The sequence below is a fragment of the Lissotriton helveticus genome, chromosome 1_2 (assembly GCF_964261635.1).
Source record: "Lissotriton helveticus chromosome 1_2, aLisHel1.1, whole genome shotgun sequence".
NCBI lineage: Eukaryota > Metazoa > Chordata > Amphibia > Caudata > Salamandridae > Lissotriton > Lissotriton helveticus.
In genome coordinates this window covers 129,581,662-129,598,603 of record NC_136058.1, presented here as the reverse complement: position 1 = coordinate 129,598,603, position 16,942 = coordinate 129,581,662, and positions in this window count along the sequence as shown.

Genomic DNA, 16,942 nt, shown 5'->3' with positions numbered 1-16,942 from the left:
CAAAATGATTGTTTTTGTAGATGATTAAAAATCTAGTGCTGATCTTTATTGGTTTTAAGTACAAATGTCCAAATAAACTTAACATTTTAACCTAAACTTGTAGATTTGATGTGTATCTATGAGTTTGAGTTTAGCCCTTATAACTCTAGGAAATATGATAGCTGAAGGAAGCTGAACAATTAAAATGTAGCAAACTTTTGAGTGGAACAGGAGCTTACATTTAAGAGCCGTCCCTTTAATAAAAATTAAGTGGATAATTTATGAGCCCTAGTGTCACTTTTGCCCCACTTTGTGATGCAGCAGCAGCGTAAATAATGCATCAAGTTGCGCCATATTTACGAAGTGACGCATTTAGGCAGATGCGTCACTTCGTAAACCACTGAGCTACATTATACCTGCATCAGGTATAATGTATGCAGGGTGGCTGTTCCCCGCAAATAAGGGTTGTAGGAATGGTACAGTGAAATCTACAAGATTGCACTGCGCCACTTCTAGGACGCCAATGCATCAAAACCTCACGCCTGCCATGAGGCTTGCCCCATGTGAAAGGACACATTGCTGGAGTTGCGTCTGTTTTTAGTAACACCCCAGCAATTGGCAACCTTTGCGCCAACAGATACGTATCTGACGTTTCTGTATCTCCTTGCGACATGATGCATCATACAGTAAAGATGGCACATCCTAGGTGTCGCAAGGAGGGTGCACCTAGAACTGTTGCATTGCTGTTTTCACGCAGTGATGCACCACTTCTCATGAAGGAGGTCCTAAGTGCATATGCTCAGCCCTCAGATTAAGGCCTCAGACATCAGTTGAGTGCTACATTCTGTGAGCAGAAGTCCCAAAATGATGATGTTATCGTGGCGGTAGAGAGGATACCTACCCACAGGTCCTGTTGGGAATATGTCTTTTTATGAAACACAATCCTTTATGTTGATTGTGTAAGAGAACTTAAAGAAAAAATACATCACTGATGAAAAGCTTGTAGGTGTCCTACATATATTTTATTTCAATGAAACACAACTTGATGCCTGAATGCTTTCCAAAACACATTGAGTAATTCCTGGTTGCATTATATAGCATTGCAGATTACATAACGAGTCAGTTATAAAAAGAAATCAGTAATTATTGTTTTGTTTGTGGATGAATGTTACACATTTGCTCTATATCATTATTTAAAGCCATTACTTATTTGCAAAGGGTTTATTGATTATATAGGCTAAAAAATGCAACTTTAAATTAAATCCTGACCTCATCTCACATGTCCATGAACATTTTAATTATTATTCTGCCAATGATGAACCTAATGCAGAGGATCACCTTGTTTCTGAATTTACACTTACTAGTACTTCATTGTGTTATTGTGTATGTGTTATGATAAACACATTATCTACTTAAACTTTTAGCATAGAGACAAATTACTTGCTATCCACTAATCAATTTCATAACCACAATATGCCTTGTATTCTTTTGATTCTTTGCTAGTGAAGCAGGTAAAGTTAATCGCCACCCTTATACATCATAGAAGTGCAATTATATACATGCACCTGACATTATATTTACAGTGTGCTTTAACAATCCTAATGTGTGCAAAACATTTAAACGCATTATTGATATGTATTCCCGGTAGAACTTAAAGATTTATAAATGTGTGCTCTCTAATGTTACACATACAATGAATTATGTATTATTTTATTCATGTTTTACATTTAACTCTTTAAGTTAGTTGTGCTTAAGTAACATGCATTCATGTTTGTTAGTTTATTAGAAGTTACACATGTGCACGCATAACTACGAAATTTAAGTGCACATTGAATGCTTAGTAAAAGTTAGCCTGTCTATAAGCCTTGCTTTTGAACTATATTTTGCTCTGTCAGTTGTTCTTTTCCTTTGCAGGTGAAAAGGAGTATTGCTGTCTGTACTAGTTTCTTGATAGTAAGGCCTGAGTAGAAAAATCTTGGCAAGAATGTGAAGACAAAATGAGTAGATGCAGCCTCCTATTCATCGTGTATCAGGAACTAAGGGATATTCAAGGTTGAAGGAACTCTCCAAGTTCTGTGGGATTGGAAAGTCTTGTAATGTTTCAAATCTACAATGTGAGTATGGAGAGAATTGGCTACCGGAGGGGTGGGAAGAGACACAACTGTTGTTGAAGTCTTTGTATGTTTTAATTAATACATATACTATTAGGAGTTAGAGCAGATTATCCCTGGTCTTAGAGAGATACAGACATCTCTGCTTCATTTGTTCCAGTAAATGTGAAGCTTTATGCTAAACACTTATTCCTATTCAGGAAGACTTTTACTGAAGTCTTCACTAGACTGACACCTCACATTTCCCAATTTCCTTGAAACCTTCCTCATTCTAAACTTAAAACCTCGATTAGATGACTTTAGAACTCATTTATGTTTAAGTGGGAATACCAGAGTTTTATTCTGGAACATCTATTTCTGTTTCTTGTTCTCTGTATTGCTGTGATTAATTCATACCTCATTCTGATGAGACTGAACCAGTGAAGAGATTTCAGTTAAACAACTGTAATCCTGTGGCTTTTTAATATTCTTTTGATATTTGCATACAGTGGTTTGATTATACATGTGAAATAAACCTTTTAACTTCCATCTCCGATTCCTAGTCCTCAATGTGGTGCCAAATAGGCTTCACTAAAGTTTATTTGTTTTAATATATTTAACTTCCTGTTCATCTCAGTCAACTTAAAAGATTCACCAGATAAGAGGTTGTAAATCCCACTCCTGCCCACTTTCACTACTGGAATGTAATTCAGTTGTGGAGATTTTTCAAATGGTGTATGTGTATATAAATCACATTCTTTGGTAATTGAATGGCATAGTGTTGCATATAAAGTACATACAATACGTATATATCCTTATACCTCTAAATAAAGTTCATTCATTTTTCACATACATGTTTATATGCGTTTTGTTTGTATCACACAATAGCTCTTCTCTCCGTTGCCATGTTCCTGTTCTGATTGTTTATAGACTTGAAGACACAGGTGGTGTGCGGCCTGGAGCACAGTCACGCACTCAGAAAACACGTCCAGAAAATCTATAATTTCCTGCTCATATGAAAGCCTAGAGCATCTGAAAATCAAACTTTAAACAAGTTTAGAAGCCCCTGTCAATTACAATACAATATATGCAGTGCTGCGCAGTATCTGTGCACATAACCTATAACGAATATTGAAGGTTGGGAAGGTTTTTAAATAGATCCTGGTCACCATTTATAACACTGTATCAGTTGACATAAATTTTAATAAATGGATTTGTCTTTCTCCCTATAAACCATTGTGGAGTATTTTAGTATTCTGCCACTAGTTCGTCATGGACTTGTTTTAGATAATCCCTTAAATGATGGGGATCCGCTTTGGTTTTGATCCAGCTCTGATAAGAATGTGCGAAGAGGGCCCAAGAAATAGTGCTGACAAGAACAGATAGGTTGGAGTTGGAGGGACAAATTTGTTTTTACTGTGTCGTTGCAAAATGCTGCATTCTGCAACCAGTTTCTTGATCTAGGGACAGGATCTTTCAGCCAGGACACAGTGACTGGACATTTGGCCACCAAAATGTATAAGGAAATCAAAGGCTTATTCTTTTTTATAGTATTTTATAGAAGCAAGGGGCTAGGTTTTAAATAGTTGAAAACCCGCCCATTCCAGCTGTTCAAAGAAGATAACTACTTAATATTTTACATATCTATAAAGACATTCTTGATTCCTTTACATCTTTTACCCCACCTTTGTCTCCATTGGAGATTGTTTAAACTCTCTGAAGCAGACCACTGCTGCATATAGCACACTTGGAGAAATAGACAATAATCAGTAATGGAGTGATGGGCAAAGCTAGAAAAGCTCCAGAAAGAGGCATTTGTGACTGTGGCAAAAAATCACTACATACATTATAGCATTTAACAGGCATTTGCATCAAGCAAAGAAATAGAGAATTCTTATTTGCGATTTTGAAGGAATCGCAAATAAGGACTCGCTATTACCTATGCATAATGCAGAATGCGAAAAAAAAAGAATCAGTAAAAATCGCCGAATACATTAGAGATTTCAATATAAAGAATCGCAAATGTAGAAAACCTATATTATCGCAATTAGCGAGCTTGCAAATTGCGAGATCGCTAATTGCGAGATCGCAAAACTACAGAGTCGCATGGGGACTGGGGCTGATGACCTCACAACCAGGAAGTCAATCAGCCCATGCTGCTTTCTGTGCACAGAGGAAGTGAGAGCCTGAAGCAGAGTTCTGGGGGAGAGAGTCAAAAATACAAACTGTGGTTTGCTGACAGCTGAAGACAGCAAAAATGTCCCAACCAACAACAGAAGAGGGTGCAGTGGCCAGGAAAAGAAAGTTAAAGTTCAGTGAGAGGGAACTCGAGTACCTCATTGAGGAGGTGGCAAAGAGCCATGATAAGCTCTTTGGGAAGCTCTCACTGAAAGTACTTGAAGCAGAAAAACAAAGAATATGGAACAGGATCAAGAACAAAGTTAATGCTGTGGGGGTGACACACCGCAGCATAGAAGACTTAAAGAAACGATGGTACGACCTGCGTAGCCGTGCCAACGAGCGGATAGCACAAAGGCTGAAGGAGGCTAAAGGGACCGGGGGAGGAACTTCAACAGTCCCAGACAACACAGCCCTGGAGGACCTGGTTGAGGGCACTATCCAGCCAGAAGCAGTGGTGGGAGTAACGCAGCTGGATACATTCGGGCGGCCAGTAGTACACAAGGTAAGATGCATGAAAATATACATATCAATGTAGATACTAATTGTGCCCAATCTGTAATTAACCACCAAAATCACAGTAATAAAGTCCAGTCGACATTTTACATAGGGACCCAAATGCATTATGGGACTTGTAGGCTGCAGAACCAAATTTCTAGTCAAAATACAACATTGTAAGCCTAAATGTCACAATAATGCTTTACAGCCAGTGATTAGAGACTGTGAGAGCTTAAATGTAGAGTAATTTCATGTGCCACAACTTTAGCACCAACACAAAATAATTTTGCACTGTTTCACATCACAGATGCTGCAGAAGTAGACACTGATGACAGTGAATGTGGAGACAGCACACAGGCTACTGTAGAGGCTGCCGCGTCGACACCTGTGACACCACCAACCAATACCCCAGGCACCGCCAAGACGCAGGGCCACAGTCACACCTCTGCAGCCAATGGTAACGGATCAGAATCATGAAACAGCTCCTGAGACAAGCCAGCCTTGTGTGAGCCCCACAACTACACCTTAGGCACATTTCTGGATGAGTCGAAGACGCAGGTCAAGGGCCCGCATCGGGGCACAGGAGACAGAAACTCCCAATGTTTGGGGTGGCGTGGAGTCCCAGATGATGCGGGTGCAGCGCCTGCAAGCAAGACATATGGGAGCCATTAATCTGCAAAAGACAAAAATGAATAAGAACATATTAGTCATGGCCGAGTGTGTGAGGGAACTGACTACAGCAGTTGTGGAAGGAAAAAGACAGACAAAAAACACACTGCAGAAGCTGGGTCGTGTGATGCAGGAGGGACACAACACACAGAGGAGGAGACATCGCCAGTTCATGATGTGCTTGGCTGGCTATACCAGGTCTAATAACAAGTTATGTAACAGCACTGCACTGCTGTCACGTAGGTTGGTGGCAATGCAAATAGATATGGGCCATTGTTGTGGGGATGTGGCCAAAGCACTTGGCCAAATAATCACTGCCATTGAACAGATGCAGGCTGGTACTGGTGAGCACAGCAATGTTACAGGGGAAGAGGGTAGTGAGGCATCCAGCCTTAGCAGCATGTCTGCGCAAGTCAGCACTGGCAGGAGGTGCAGTAGATCAACACCTACCACTGCATCCATGAGTGAAGATGCAGATGCAGGCGAAAGACGTTTGGGTGTGCGAGGGAGGAAGCGCTAAGCAGAGTTAGACTTCTGATTAATCCATGGTGACGTAACCATGTCCAAGACATTCATTGTGACTGAGTATCAAGTCCATTGTGTGTCTCATTTGCCCTTTAGTGCATGCAGTTATTGTGCTAACAGCCACCAGCTATGTTCATCTAAACACCACTACCGGTTCACTCGCTAGTAAATACTTTTCTTTCCATCATTACATACCTCAGAAATAATGTTGGGTGATGTCTGTACGTTTCCTTTGCCCCTCCGCTGAACTTGCCAAATGCGCCCGTCGTGGGTGTGCCGGGAGCTGGTGGTCCTCAGTGTTGGACACCTCTATGGGGATACCTCTCCTTGTTGCTATATTGTGCAACATTGCACATGCGGCCCCTATCCTACAGCATGTTTCCGGCTGGTACAGCATTGCTCCTCCAGTATTATGCAGGATGCGGAAGCGACTTTTGAGCAATCTAAATGTCCGTTCGATCATATCACGTGTCTTGATGTGGGATGCGTTGTACCTCTGTTCTTGTGGGGTGGCTGGGTTCAAATATGGAGTCGTGATATAGTTCCTCATGGCGTATGCACTGTCACCTACAGGGTATTGAGCAAAGTGTTAGTGTCAGGTATGCATTTCCAATTCATACTTCAATAATGAGAATATGTATTTAATTTTACCTAGTAGGTGTCCTTCGCCAAATTCTCCCCTGAGCAGACTTGTGCGAATGCCACTATGTCGAAAGATGTATGAATCATGGGTGCTCCCAGGGTATTGTGCTACAATGTCGGTTATGATGTTTTTCGCATTGCACACTGCTTGAACATTGACGGAGTGATACGATTTCAAGTTACGGAAGATATACTCATTGTCTGCTGGGGGACATATTGCTACATGGGTTAAATCTATGCATCCGATCACGTGTGGAAACTGTGCTACTTGGTAGAAGTTGAGTTCAGTTTGGGTCAACTCCTGTTGGGTTGTGGGGAAGGTGATGTGGTTGTGGATCATAGCCATCATGGCGGCCAGGAAGGATTTGAAGAACCGTGAAAGGGAGCTTTGTGATACCCCTCCAGCTTCTGCCACTACCCCCTGGAAACTGCCTGACCCAAGTAGGTGCAGCCGACATAGCACCTGGACATTAGTTGGGATGGCATGGGTCCTAAGTGTCTGGCGCTGCATTAGTGGTTCCAATTCAGCTATTAAGTAATGAGTCATTGCAGCATTCAGTGTGTACTTATCATATATTTGCTCTGCTGTTTGTCCCAACAAAGTGATGCGCAGTCGGAAGATCCTCTCCTGTATTCTCCTTCTGGCCTGGCCTGCTGCATGGATCCTCATCCTCCTCGCAAACACGTAGAGTGCTGGCATTGTGAAAGGCCTCTATGGCCTCATGGGTCAGTTTAAATAGCCTTCTGATGATTTGCAGTTGAGTGAATTTTTTTTTTTTTTACCACCTGATTGTGATTCCCTTAATCTGCACTTGCTAAATAGCGATTTTCAAGGAACTCACTATTTGCGATTTTTTCATGCATAGTATTGTGATTTATTTTAGCGATTCCTTATTTGCCATCGCATCTTTGGTTCATTGCTATTAAGGAATTGCAATATCTCGTTTCCCTATTTTAACGATTTGCGTATTTTTAGTTGATGCATTGGAAAATGGTAAAAAGCGCTCGCAAATAGCTATTCGCTATTTTTGCAAGCACTTTTTAGCTTGATGCATGTGCCTGTAAATGTTTTTACTGTCTTCCACAGCAAAAGCCAGGAAGAAATGATTAATTTCAAACAGGAGTCTCCATATCAGACTAGCCTCTGTTGAGTAAACATTTTTAGCATCCTTTATTTGTCCTTCCTAGAACATATCAAGTACACTTTACTATATGTGATAACCATACAATTAAAACTAGAAGTCAGGAGGAGGTTGTATTTGTATAAGTAACTGCAATTATAATGGAGGTAATATGCAAATGCTGCTACCACTTAATATAAAATGCAATGTTTTCCTTTTTGCAACGGTGTTATTTGCAATTATGTCCTACATTTTTGAAGGAATGCAATATATTCTTGTCTTTTGAAGTGTTGGTCACTTGGAATATTACAAATGATTACCTTGAATCTATTCATATACTAGGGTGTATTTTAATATGATACATTGTAAACATAGTGTTGCTATATTTAAGGCTGTGAAATAAACAAATAAACAAAGACTGACTGACAGACAATAATGATATTAAAAATCCTTTTACATTTTTAGGTTTCTATCTACAGACAGCTTTTGCTTCCGCTGTCAAAATAAAATTTCTCTTGAGGACAATAACAATACTTGCAGTGGGCTTTGAGTCAGGCCACTGGGTACCATTGGTTGTCTTTCTTGTTAATCTCATTTGCTTGCATCTTTCCTTTCTCATCTTGGGGTTTGTTCTTCCCTTCCAGCATAGCTGTTTGCACTCCTTGTGCTCTCTGTGTTGCAGTAATACCCTACAGCTACCACCACGTCTCCCCATGCCCCTTTAAAAACAAGCCTGTTCTATTGCTTCCTCTCCCCTCCATATCCAATATATATATATATTACACACACCGAGGTTGCCCTTTGAAGAAACGCCACACAACAGAAGATTAACACCTATTTAATTGAAGTAGCCACAGTTCGGTAAAAGTGCAGTCTCCCCCACAGTTCAATGCACAGCCCTACGCGTTTCGAACACTCCTGTGTTCTTGATCACGGGCGAAGTGAAGACAAACATAACGGCAATTCAAAGGAACCCTTGATATAACTACTAGGTCCCGCCCTTGTGGGCGTATGCCGACAGGTAAGCTGGTACCTGTGGTTTCCTTGTATTGATATCCCCAGTGGGTGCCGTGTTGTCCCAAAATTAATCCAAAGTACTACCCAAGTGGGTTTGGGCAGCAGCCGCATCTCTCACCAAGCTGTTCTTTAACTTGCCACTCAACGTGGCTCTCCTGTTCCACGGTGTTGGAAAGTTCGAAACACCAGGTCCGCACCACTCGCAGCAGGGCGTTACCGCGACCTGGACACGGCCGCTTTTAATTACACACACTGAGGTTGCCCTTTGAAGAAACGCCACACAACAGAAGATTAACACCTATTTATTGGAAGTAGCCACAGTTCTGTAAAAGTGCAGTCTCCCCCACAGTTCAATGCACAGCCCTACGCGTTTCGAACACTCCTGTGTTCTTGATCACGGGCGAAGTGAAGACAAACATAACGGCAATTCAAAGGAACCCTTGATATAACTACTAGGTCCCGCCCTTGTGGGCGTATGCCGACAGGCATGCTGGTGCCTGTGGTTTCCTTGTATTGATATCCCCAGTGGGTGCCGTGTTGTCCCAAAATTAATCCAAAGTACTACCCAAGTGGGTTTGGGCAGGAGCCGCATCTCTCACCAAGCTGTTCTTTAACATGCCACTCAACGTGGTTCTCCTGTTCCACGGTGTTGGAAAGTTCGAAACACCAGGTCCGCACCACTCGCAGCAGGGCGTTTCCGCGACCTGAACACGGCCGCTTTTAATTACACACACTGAGGTTGCCCTTTGAAGAAACGCCACACAACAGAAGATTAACACCTATTTAATTGAAGTAGCCACAGTTCGGTAAAAGTGCAGTCTCCCCCCCAGTTCAATGCACAGCCCTATGTGTTTCGAACACTCCTGTGTTCTTGATCACGGGCGAAGTGAAGACAAACATAACGGCAATTCAAATGAACCCTTGATATAACTACTAGGTCCCGCCCTTGTGGGCGTATGCCGACAGGCATGCTGGTACCGGTGGTTTCCTTATATTGATATCCCCAGTGGGTGCCGTGTTGTCCCAAAATTAATCCAAAGTACTACCCAAGTGGGTTTGGGCAGGAGCCGCATCTCTCACCAAGCTGTTCTTTAACATGCCACTCAACGTGGCTCTCCTGTTCCACGGTGTTGGAAAGTTCGAAACACCAGGTCCGCACCACTCGCAGCAGAGCGTTTCTGCGACCTGGACATGGCCGCTTTTAATTACACACACTGAGGTTGCCCTTTGAAGAAACGCCACACAACAGAAGATTAACACCTATTTAATTGAAGTAGCCACAGTTCGGTAAAAGTGCAGTCTCCCCCACAGTTCAATGCACAGCCCTACGTGTTTCGAACACTCCTGTGTTCTTGATCACGGGGGAAGTGAAGACAAACATAACGGCAATTCAAAGGAACCCTTGATATAACTACTAGGTCCCGCCATTGTGGGCGTATGCCGACAGGCATGCTGGTACCTGTGGTTTCCTTGTATTGATATCCCCAGTGGGTGCCGTGTTGTCCCAAAATTAATCCAAAGTACTACCCAAGACAGTTTGGGCAGTTGCCGCATCTCTCACCAAGCTGTTCTTTAACATGCCACTCAACGTGGCTCTCCTGTTCCACGGTGTTGGAAAGTTCGAAACACCAGGTCCGCACCACTCGCAGCAGGGCGTTTCCGCGACCTGGACACGGCCGCTTTTAATTGCCGTTATGTTTGTCTTCACTTCGCCCGTGATCAACAACACAGGAGTGTTAGAAACGCGTAGGGCTGTGCATTGAACTGTGGGGGAGACTGCACTTTTACCGAACTGTGGCTACTTCAATTAAATAGGTGTTAATCTTCTGTTGTGTGGCATTTCTTCAAAGGGCAACCTCAGTGTGTGTAATTAAAAGCGGCCATGTCCAGGTCGCGGAAACGCCCTGCTGCGAGTGGTGCGGACCTGGTGTTTCGAACTTTCCAACACCGTGGAACAGGAGAGCCACGTTGAGTGGCATGTTAAAGAACAGCTTGGTGAGAGATGCGGCTCCTGCCCAAACCCACTTGGGTAGTACTTTGGATTAATTTTGGGACAACACGGCACCCACTGGGGATATCAATACAAGGAAACCACAGGTACCAGCATGCCTGTCGGCATACGCCCACAAGGGCGGGACCTAGTAGTTATATCAAGTGTTCCTTTGAATTGCCGTTATGTTTGTCTTCACTTCGCCCGTGATCAAGAACACAGGAGTGTTCGGAACGCGTAGGGCTGTGCATTGAACTGTGGGGGAGACTGCACTTTAACCGAACTGTGGCTACTTCAATTAAATAGGTGTTAATCTTCTGTTGTGTGGCGTTTCTTCAAAGGGCAACCTCAGTGTGTGTAATTAAAAGCGGCCGTGTCCAGGTCGCGGAAACGCCCTGCTGCGAGTGGTGCGGACCTGGTGTTTCGAACTTTCCAACACCGTTGAACAGGAGAGCCACGTTGAGTGGCATGTTAAAGAACAGCTTGGTGAGAGATGCGGCTCCTGCCCAAACCCACTTGGGTAGTACTTTGGATTAATTTTGGGACAACACGGCACCCACTGGGGATATCAATACAAGGAAACCACAGGTACCAGCATGCCTGTCGGCATACGCCCACAAGGGCGGGACCTAGTATTTATATCAAGGGTTCCTTTGAATTGCCGTTATGTTTGTCTTCACTTCGCCCGTGATCAAGAACACAGGAGTGTTCGAAACGCGTAGGGCTGTGCATTGAACTGTGGGGGAGACTGCACTTTTACCGAACTGTGGCTACTTCAATTAAATAGGTGTTAATCTTCTGTTGTGTGGCGTTTCTTCAAAGGGCAACCTCAGTGTGTGTAATTAAAAGCGGCCGTGTCCAGGTCGCGGAAACGCCCTGCTGTGAGTGGTGCAGACCTGGTGTTTCGAACTTTCCAACACCGTGGAACAGGAGAGCCACGTTAAGTGGCATGTTAAAGAACAGCTTGGTGAGAGATGCGGCTCCTGCCCAAACCCACTTGGGTAGTACTTTGGATTAATTTTGGGACAACACGGCACCCACTGGGGATATCAATACAAGGAAACCACAGGTACCAGCATGCCTGTCGGCATACGCCCACTAGGGCGGGACCTAGTAGTTATATCTAACCCTGGGCGTAGTTCGCGTTGTGCACTTCGCACTACGCGAACTTCACGTAGCACTACGCGAGCTGCGTAGTAGCATGTTCGCACTGTGCAAGATGCATTTTCAATGATTGCACAGTGCGAACAAGCATCCGGCACTGTGCAATCATTGAAAACTGCATCTTGCACAGTGCGAGCTGTAGTTTTTTGCCGCTCGAGTAGATTTTTACTCGAGCGGCAGCTTTCTCAACGCGAACTGGTAGTTTCTCATCGCGAGCGGTCGCGAGCATGCATGACCACTCGCAATGAGAAACCTGACCTCCCCGCGTTGAGAGTCTCGCTGGGATGTCATTTTGCTTGCTCACGGTCGCGAACATGACGTTGAGCACCACAAACAAGCAAAAAAAGACCGCTGCACTACGCTACGCTGCGCTACGCGTGTTCGCACTGTGCTACGTGCAGCTCGCGTAGTGCGAAGTTGTGCAAACTTCGCAAACTATGCGAGCGTAGCGTAGTGCTTCGCCCAGGGTTAGTTATATCAAGGGTTCCTTTGAATTGCCGTTATGTTTGTCTTCACTTCGCCCGTGATCAAGAACACAGGAGTGTTCGAAACGCGTAGGGCTGTGCATTGAACTGTGGGGGAGACTGCACTTTTACCTAACTGTGGCTACTTCAATTAAATAGGTGTTAATCTTCTGTTGTGTGGCGTTTCTTCAAAGGGCAACCTCAGTGTGTGTAATTAAAAGCGGCCGTGTCCAGGTCGCGGAAACGCCCTGCTGCGAGTGGTGCGGACCTGGTGTTTCAAACTTTCCAACACCGTGGAACAGGAGAGCCACGTTGAGTGGCATGTTAAAGAACAGCTTGGTGAGAGATGCGGCTCCTGCCCAAACCCACTTGGGTAGTACTTTGGATTAATTTTGGGACAACACGGCACCCTCTGGGGATATCAATACAAGGAAACCACAGGTACCAGCATGCCTGTCGGCATACGCCCACAAGGGCGGGACCTAGTAGTTATATCAAGGGTTCCTTTGAATTGCCGTTATGTTTGTCTTCACTTTGCCCGTGATAGAGAACATGAGAGTGTTCGAAACGCGTAGGGCTGTGCATTGAACTGTGGGGGAGACTGCACTTTTACCGAACTGTGGCTACTTCAATTAAATAGGTGTTAATCTTCTGTTGTGTGGCGTTTCTTCAAAGGGCAACCTCAGTGTGTGTAATTAAAAGCGGCCGTGTCCAGGTCGCGGAAACGCCCTGCTGCGAGTGGTGCGGACCTGGTGTTTCGAACTTTCCAACACCGTGGAACAGGAGAGCCACGTTGAGTGGCATGTCAAAGAACAGCTTGGTGAGAGATGCGGCTCCTGCCCAAACCCACTTGGGTAGTACTTTGGATTAATTTTGGGACAACACGGCACCCACTGGGGATATCAATACAAGGAAACCACAGGTACCAGCATGCCTGTCGGCATACGCCCACAAGGGCGGGACCTAGTAGTTATATCAAGGGTTCATTTGAATTGCCGTTATGTTTGTCTTCACTTCGCCCGTGATCAAGAACACAGGAGTGTTCGAAACACATAGGGCTGTGCATTGAACTGTGGGGGAGACTGCACTTTTACCGAACTGTGGCTACTTCAATTAAATAGGTGTTAATCTTCTGTTGTGTGGCGTTTCTTCAAAGGGAAACCTCAGAGTGTGAAATATATATATATATATTTATATATATATGCTTCCCGAAAAAGCATTTATATTTATGCAGATTTTATTTTTCTCATTTAACACTTCAAGATGGGCTTATGTCATCTTGCAATTAAAAAATGAGGCAGTTGCCTCATGGTGTGTGTGTGGAGAGGCATACAAGCATAAAGTGATAAAGTATGCATGCTTGTACATGCTCACATTTTTTTTGTTGATGTTGTTCGGCACCAGCAGTAACAATTCCTTTTCCTTTTGCTGCTGCTGAAGAGCATCAGCAAAACTCATTTTAAGGCGAATAGGTCTGCATTGGTAAAGACAAAAGGCAAGCAGTATTGACTTTGCCAACGCTTGATTACATAGTAGTAAATCTGTGGCACAAGCAAATGAGAAACACTACACACATTATATTTCAATTCAGTACAAACTCAAAGTAGTATGACCAAGAAGACAAGGCATTTCTGTTTTACAATGTGCCCAACACGTCCTGCACTAAGGGATGTGTGCTGATAACAATCTGAAGGAGAAGTCATAGGTTGGGACAGGGGAGAGGCAGAGGGACAGAGAAGATCTGTGTGCCTGGATGACATGTGGGGATACATCTAGCAAAGAGGGGTGGCAATAATTGTGACGAAGAATGTTCTGGTGGTTAGACGGTCAATTGCACCAGAATTTGTGAACTCTTCTCTTACATCCTCCATGAGAGCTTTATTTTTAGAAATATTGATCATGACCTCTCCATGACCACGTGTTGAAGTGGTGAAATCTACAAAAGTCCATCTTCACCTGGCAAGACACATTCCACCTTTTAACCTCCTGGCAAGAGCAGCAGTGGCATAACGAAACTCGAGGGGGCCTCACTGCAAAGTACATGAAGGTCCCTTTTCCAGCTCCCTCAGGCACTCTCAGGCCAGCGTACTTTGCAAAGGGGGCCCCCTGGAGCTCGGGGCCCTCCGCACTGCGGGGTCTGCGGAGGCCTTTGTTCGCTTGATGTTGGTCACAATGATCAACTATAGGAAATCACAATGCATGGTAAAACCAGACTCTGAGAATGATCTGCAAACTCAAACCCTGTGCCTTATCGTTTCAAGTTAATATGTATCAATGTTTTAATTGCCTTCCAGGTAAGGCTGAGGTACGGTTCAGATAACTAAATGAGTATATCCACATCCACTAAGCTTGGTTGCAATGTATGTGTTATCAAGATAAGTATACTTGAAGTTAAGAACAGTAAATCTAAAATTACCTTTATATATGCAACATAACGATATAAGGGTAATCGATATTTTGAAGTCGATAGTGTTGTAGGTCATATTAAGAAAACAATATTTTGGTAGTATACTGAACTAAACGTTGTTCTAAAAGCAGTGGAGATAGAAGTTATCTTTAATTCAGGCTAGTCTTTGATAAATGTCATACACATTATCCTGGGTGAAATGCCACAGCCCTTGTCACTCCTGCTCAATTCATTAAAGTCAGGTCTGCTAACCATCCTTTGTGGTCTGAAAGTATTTGGTTACAGAATTCTCTCGAATGTGAGTTAAGGAGACCATAAAGGCTCTACTTTTAGAAGATGTGCATGTTCTAACCCCATAATTTGAACCCAGTCAATCCAATGTAGTGAATGCAATTAAATGGATATTTCACCAGTTCTATAACCCCTACACCAAGAGAGAGCCTATCGCTGGAGGTCAATGAGGGCAGGGGCATTGCTTATAGCTTAGCATAGCATAAGTTTCAAGCATAACACATGACATAGCTCTGTGTGAGCCTAATCGTACAAGATATGCCATTTTCCTGTTCCGAAACAGAACACATCTCATCAAATCTCCATGGAAAGGCATATTTCAATTTACACTCAGTGATTGAATTTCGTCATACCAGGCTCTTTTGCAATTGGAGGCATTAGAGGATGTTTGACACGTTTCTTTCATTGAGCCCATAACGAAAATTTGGTGATGAGTGTATTCCTTTCACAAACACATTTGTAAGGAATCAGCTGGCAGTAAATACATTCAATTAACAGGTTTATTTCTTTATTGGATAATCATTTTCATTTGCATCAGTGTTAACAATAAAAGGGAGAAACTATTGATTTTCTAAAGCTATTAAGTTCAAAGAATTGTTCAATTAGCTTTACAAATGTAACTGGTAAGAGAGGTAAATTGCACTTGTTTGTTGCCAACTGTGAAAAAAGAACACAAACCTCTAATTTCCAAATTGAAATCTGCAAAGCCAGGCATTTGCCTATAAAAGAAAATTGGTGTACCACTATTTAGAATGTTAATATTATAATGAAGTAAAAGCTTAGGAAAATTCTAAGTGCTAAATGGCAGAAATATGGTCTTACTTATGTTTATTTGAGAATATATACAAGCCAGTTATTAAGAGCCACAAAAATAACATTCACAGGCATGTTTTGCAAGCATCCTCTGGGAGCGAGATGCCCAGATGATGGTCTTGAGATTCTTGCAGAATGACAACAAGTTGAATAGTATGTGAGAGAAGTCTACCGATCATGGAAAAAGTCAGGAGACAAGCAGACATTACTCAAAAAGACTAAGAGGGGCAGGTGGGACATAAGATGTTGGGGTATATTGGCAAATACATTTTGGAGTATGTAAAGTAGTACATTTTGGAGAATGTAAAGTAGTACATTATGGAGTATGTAAAGTAGTGCTCCTATAATACTCGATTATGTACTCTCATAGGATTCTGACATTTCATCCTAAAATATTGTTAACAATAAAAAATGGAATATCAGGGAATATTTATATTCAGGTCATACAAACAGAAAGAGAGCGCTGTGCCCTCTTTCCAACTGTATCCAACTGAGACAAACCAGGTTTCTGTGGCTGAGCCACCCTCCAGCACCATGGCCTTAACCACTTGGCTGCTAAGGGGTTTTCCCCTCCTGCGCTACAGATTTATGTTCCCCATTATACATGACGAGTTGACCTTGTCGTGAGCACAGATTCATTGTGCCTCATGACGAGTTCACCTTGTCATTAGCATGCAAGAGGTTAAATCGTGCGTAGGTACGGGTCAAGAGTAACTAGATGACCATAGTTGGCACTTAACACTTTTTTGGCGCTATTTTTATTTAAAAGTTTATATCTGCGGTTCCCCTTATTGGATTGGTTTTTTTTTTCTGTAACTATAATCATGAAATTATTCTTGAGTTTCATAAATTGGAGTGAGATTTTGATTATGTTTTGGATTCAACTTTTTAAATGTTTTGGTACTGCTAAATGCTTTTCTTAAGTTACACCTCTCCACTTTGTGCCATACCTACCAAGGGTTGAGAACAGGTTTACATTATTGAAACTCTACTGGACCAAACAAGGTTAGTGACATTATTACTTGTGGTTGACGAACATCCACCCCAAATAATAATCCACTTACTCCCATCTCCAAATTCAGCTGAGAAGAATG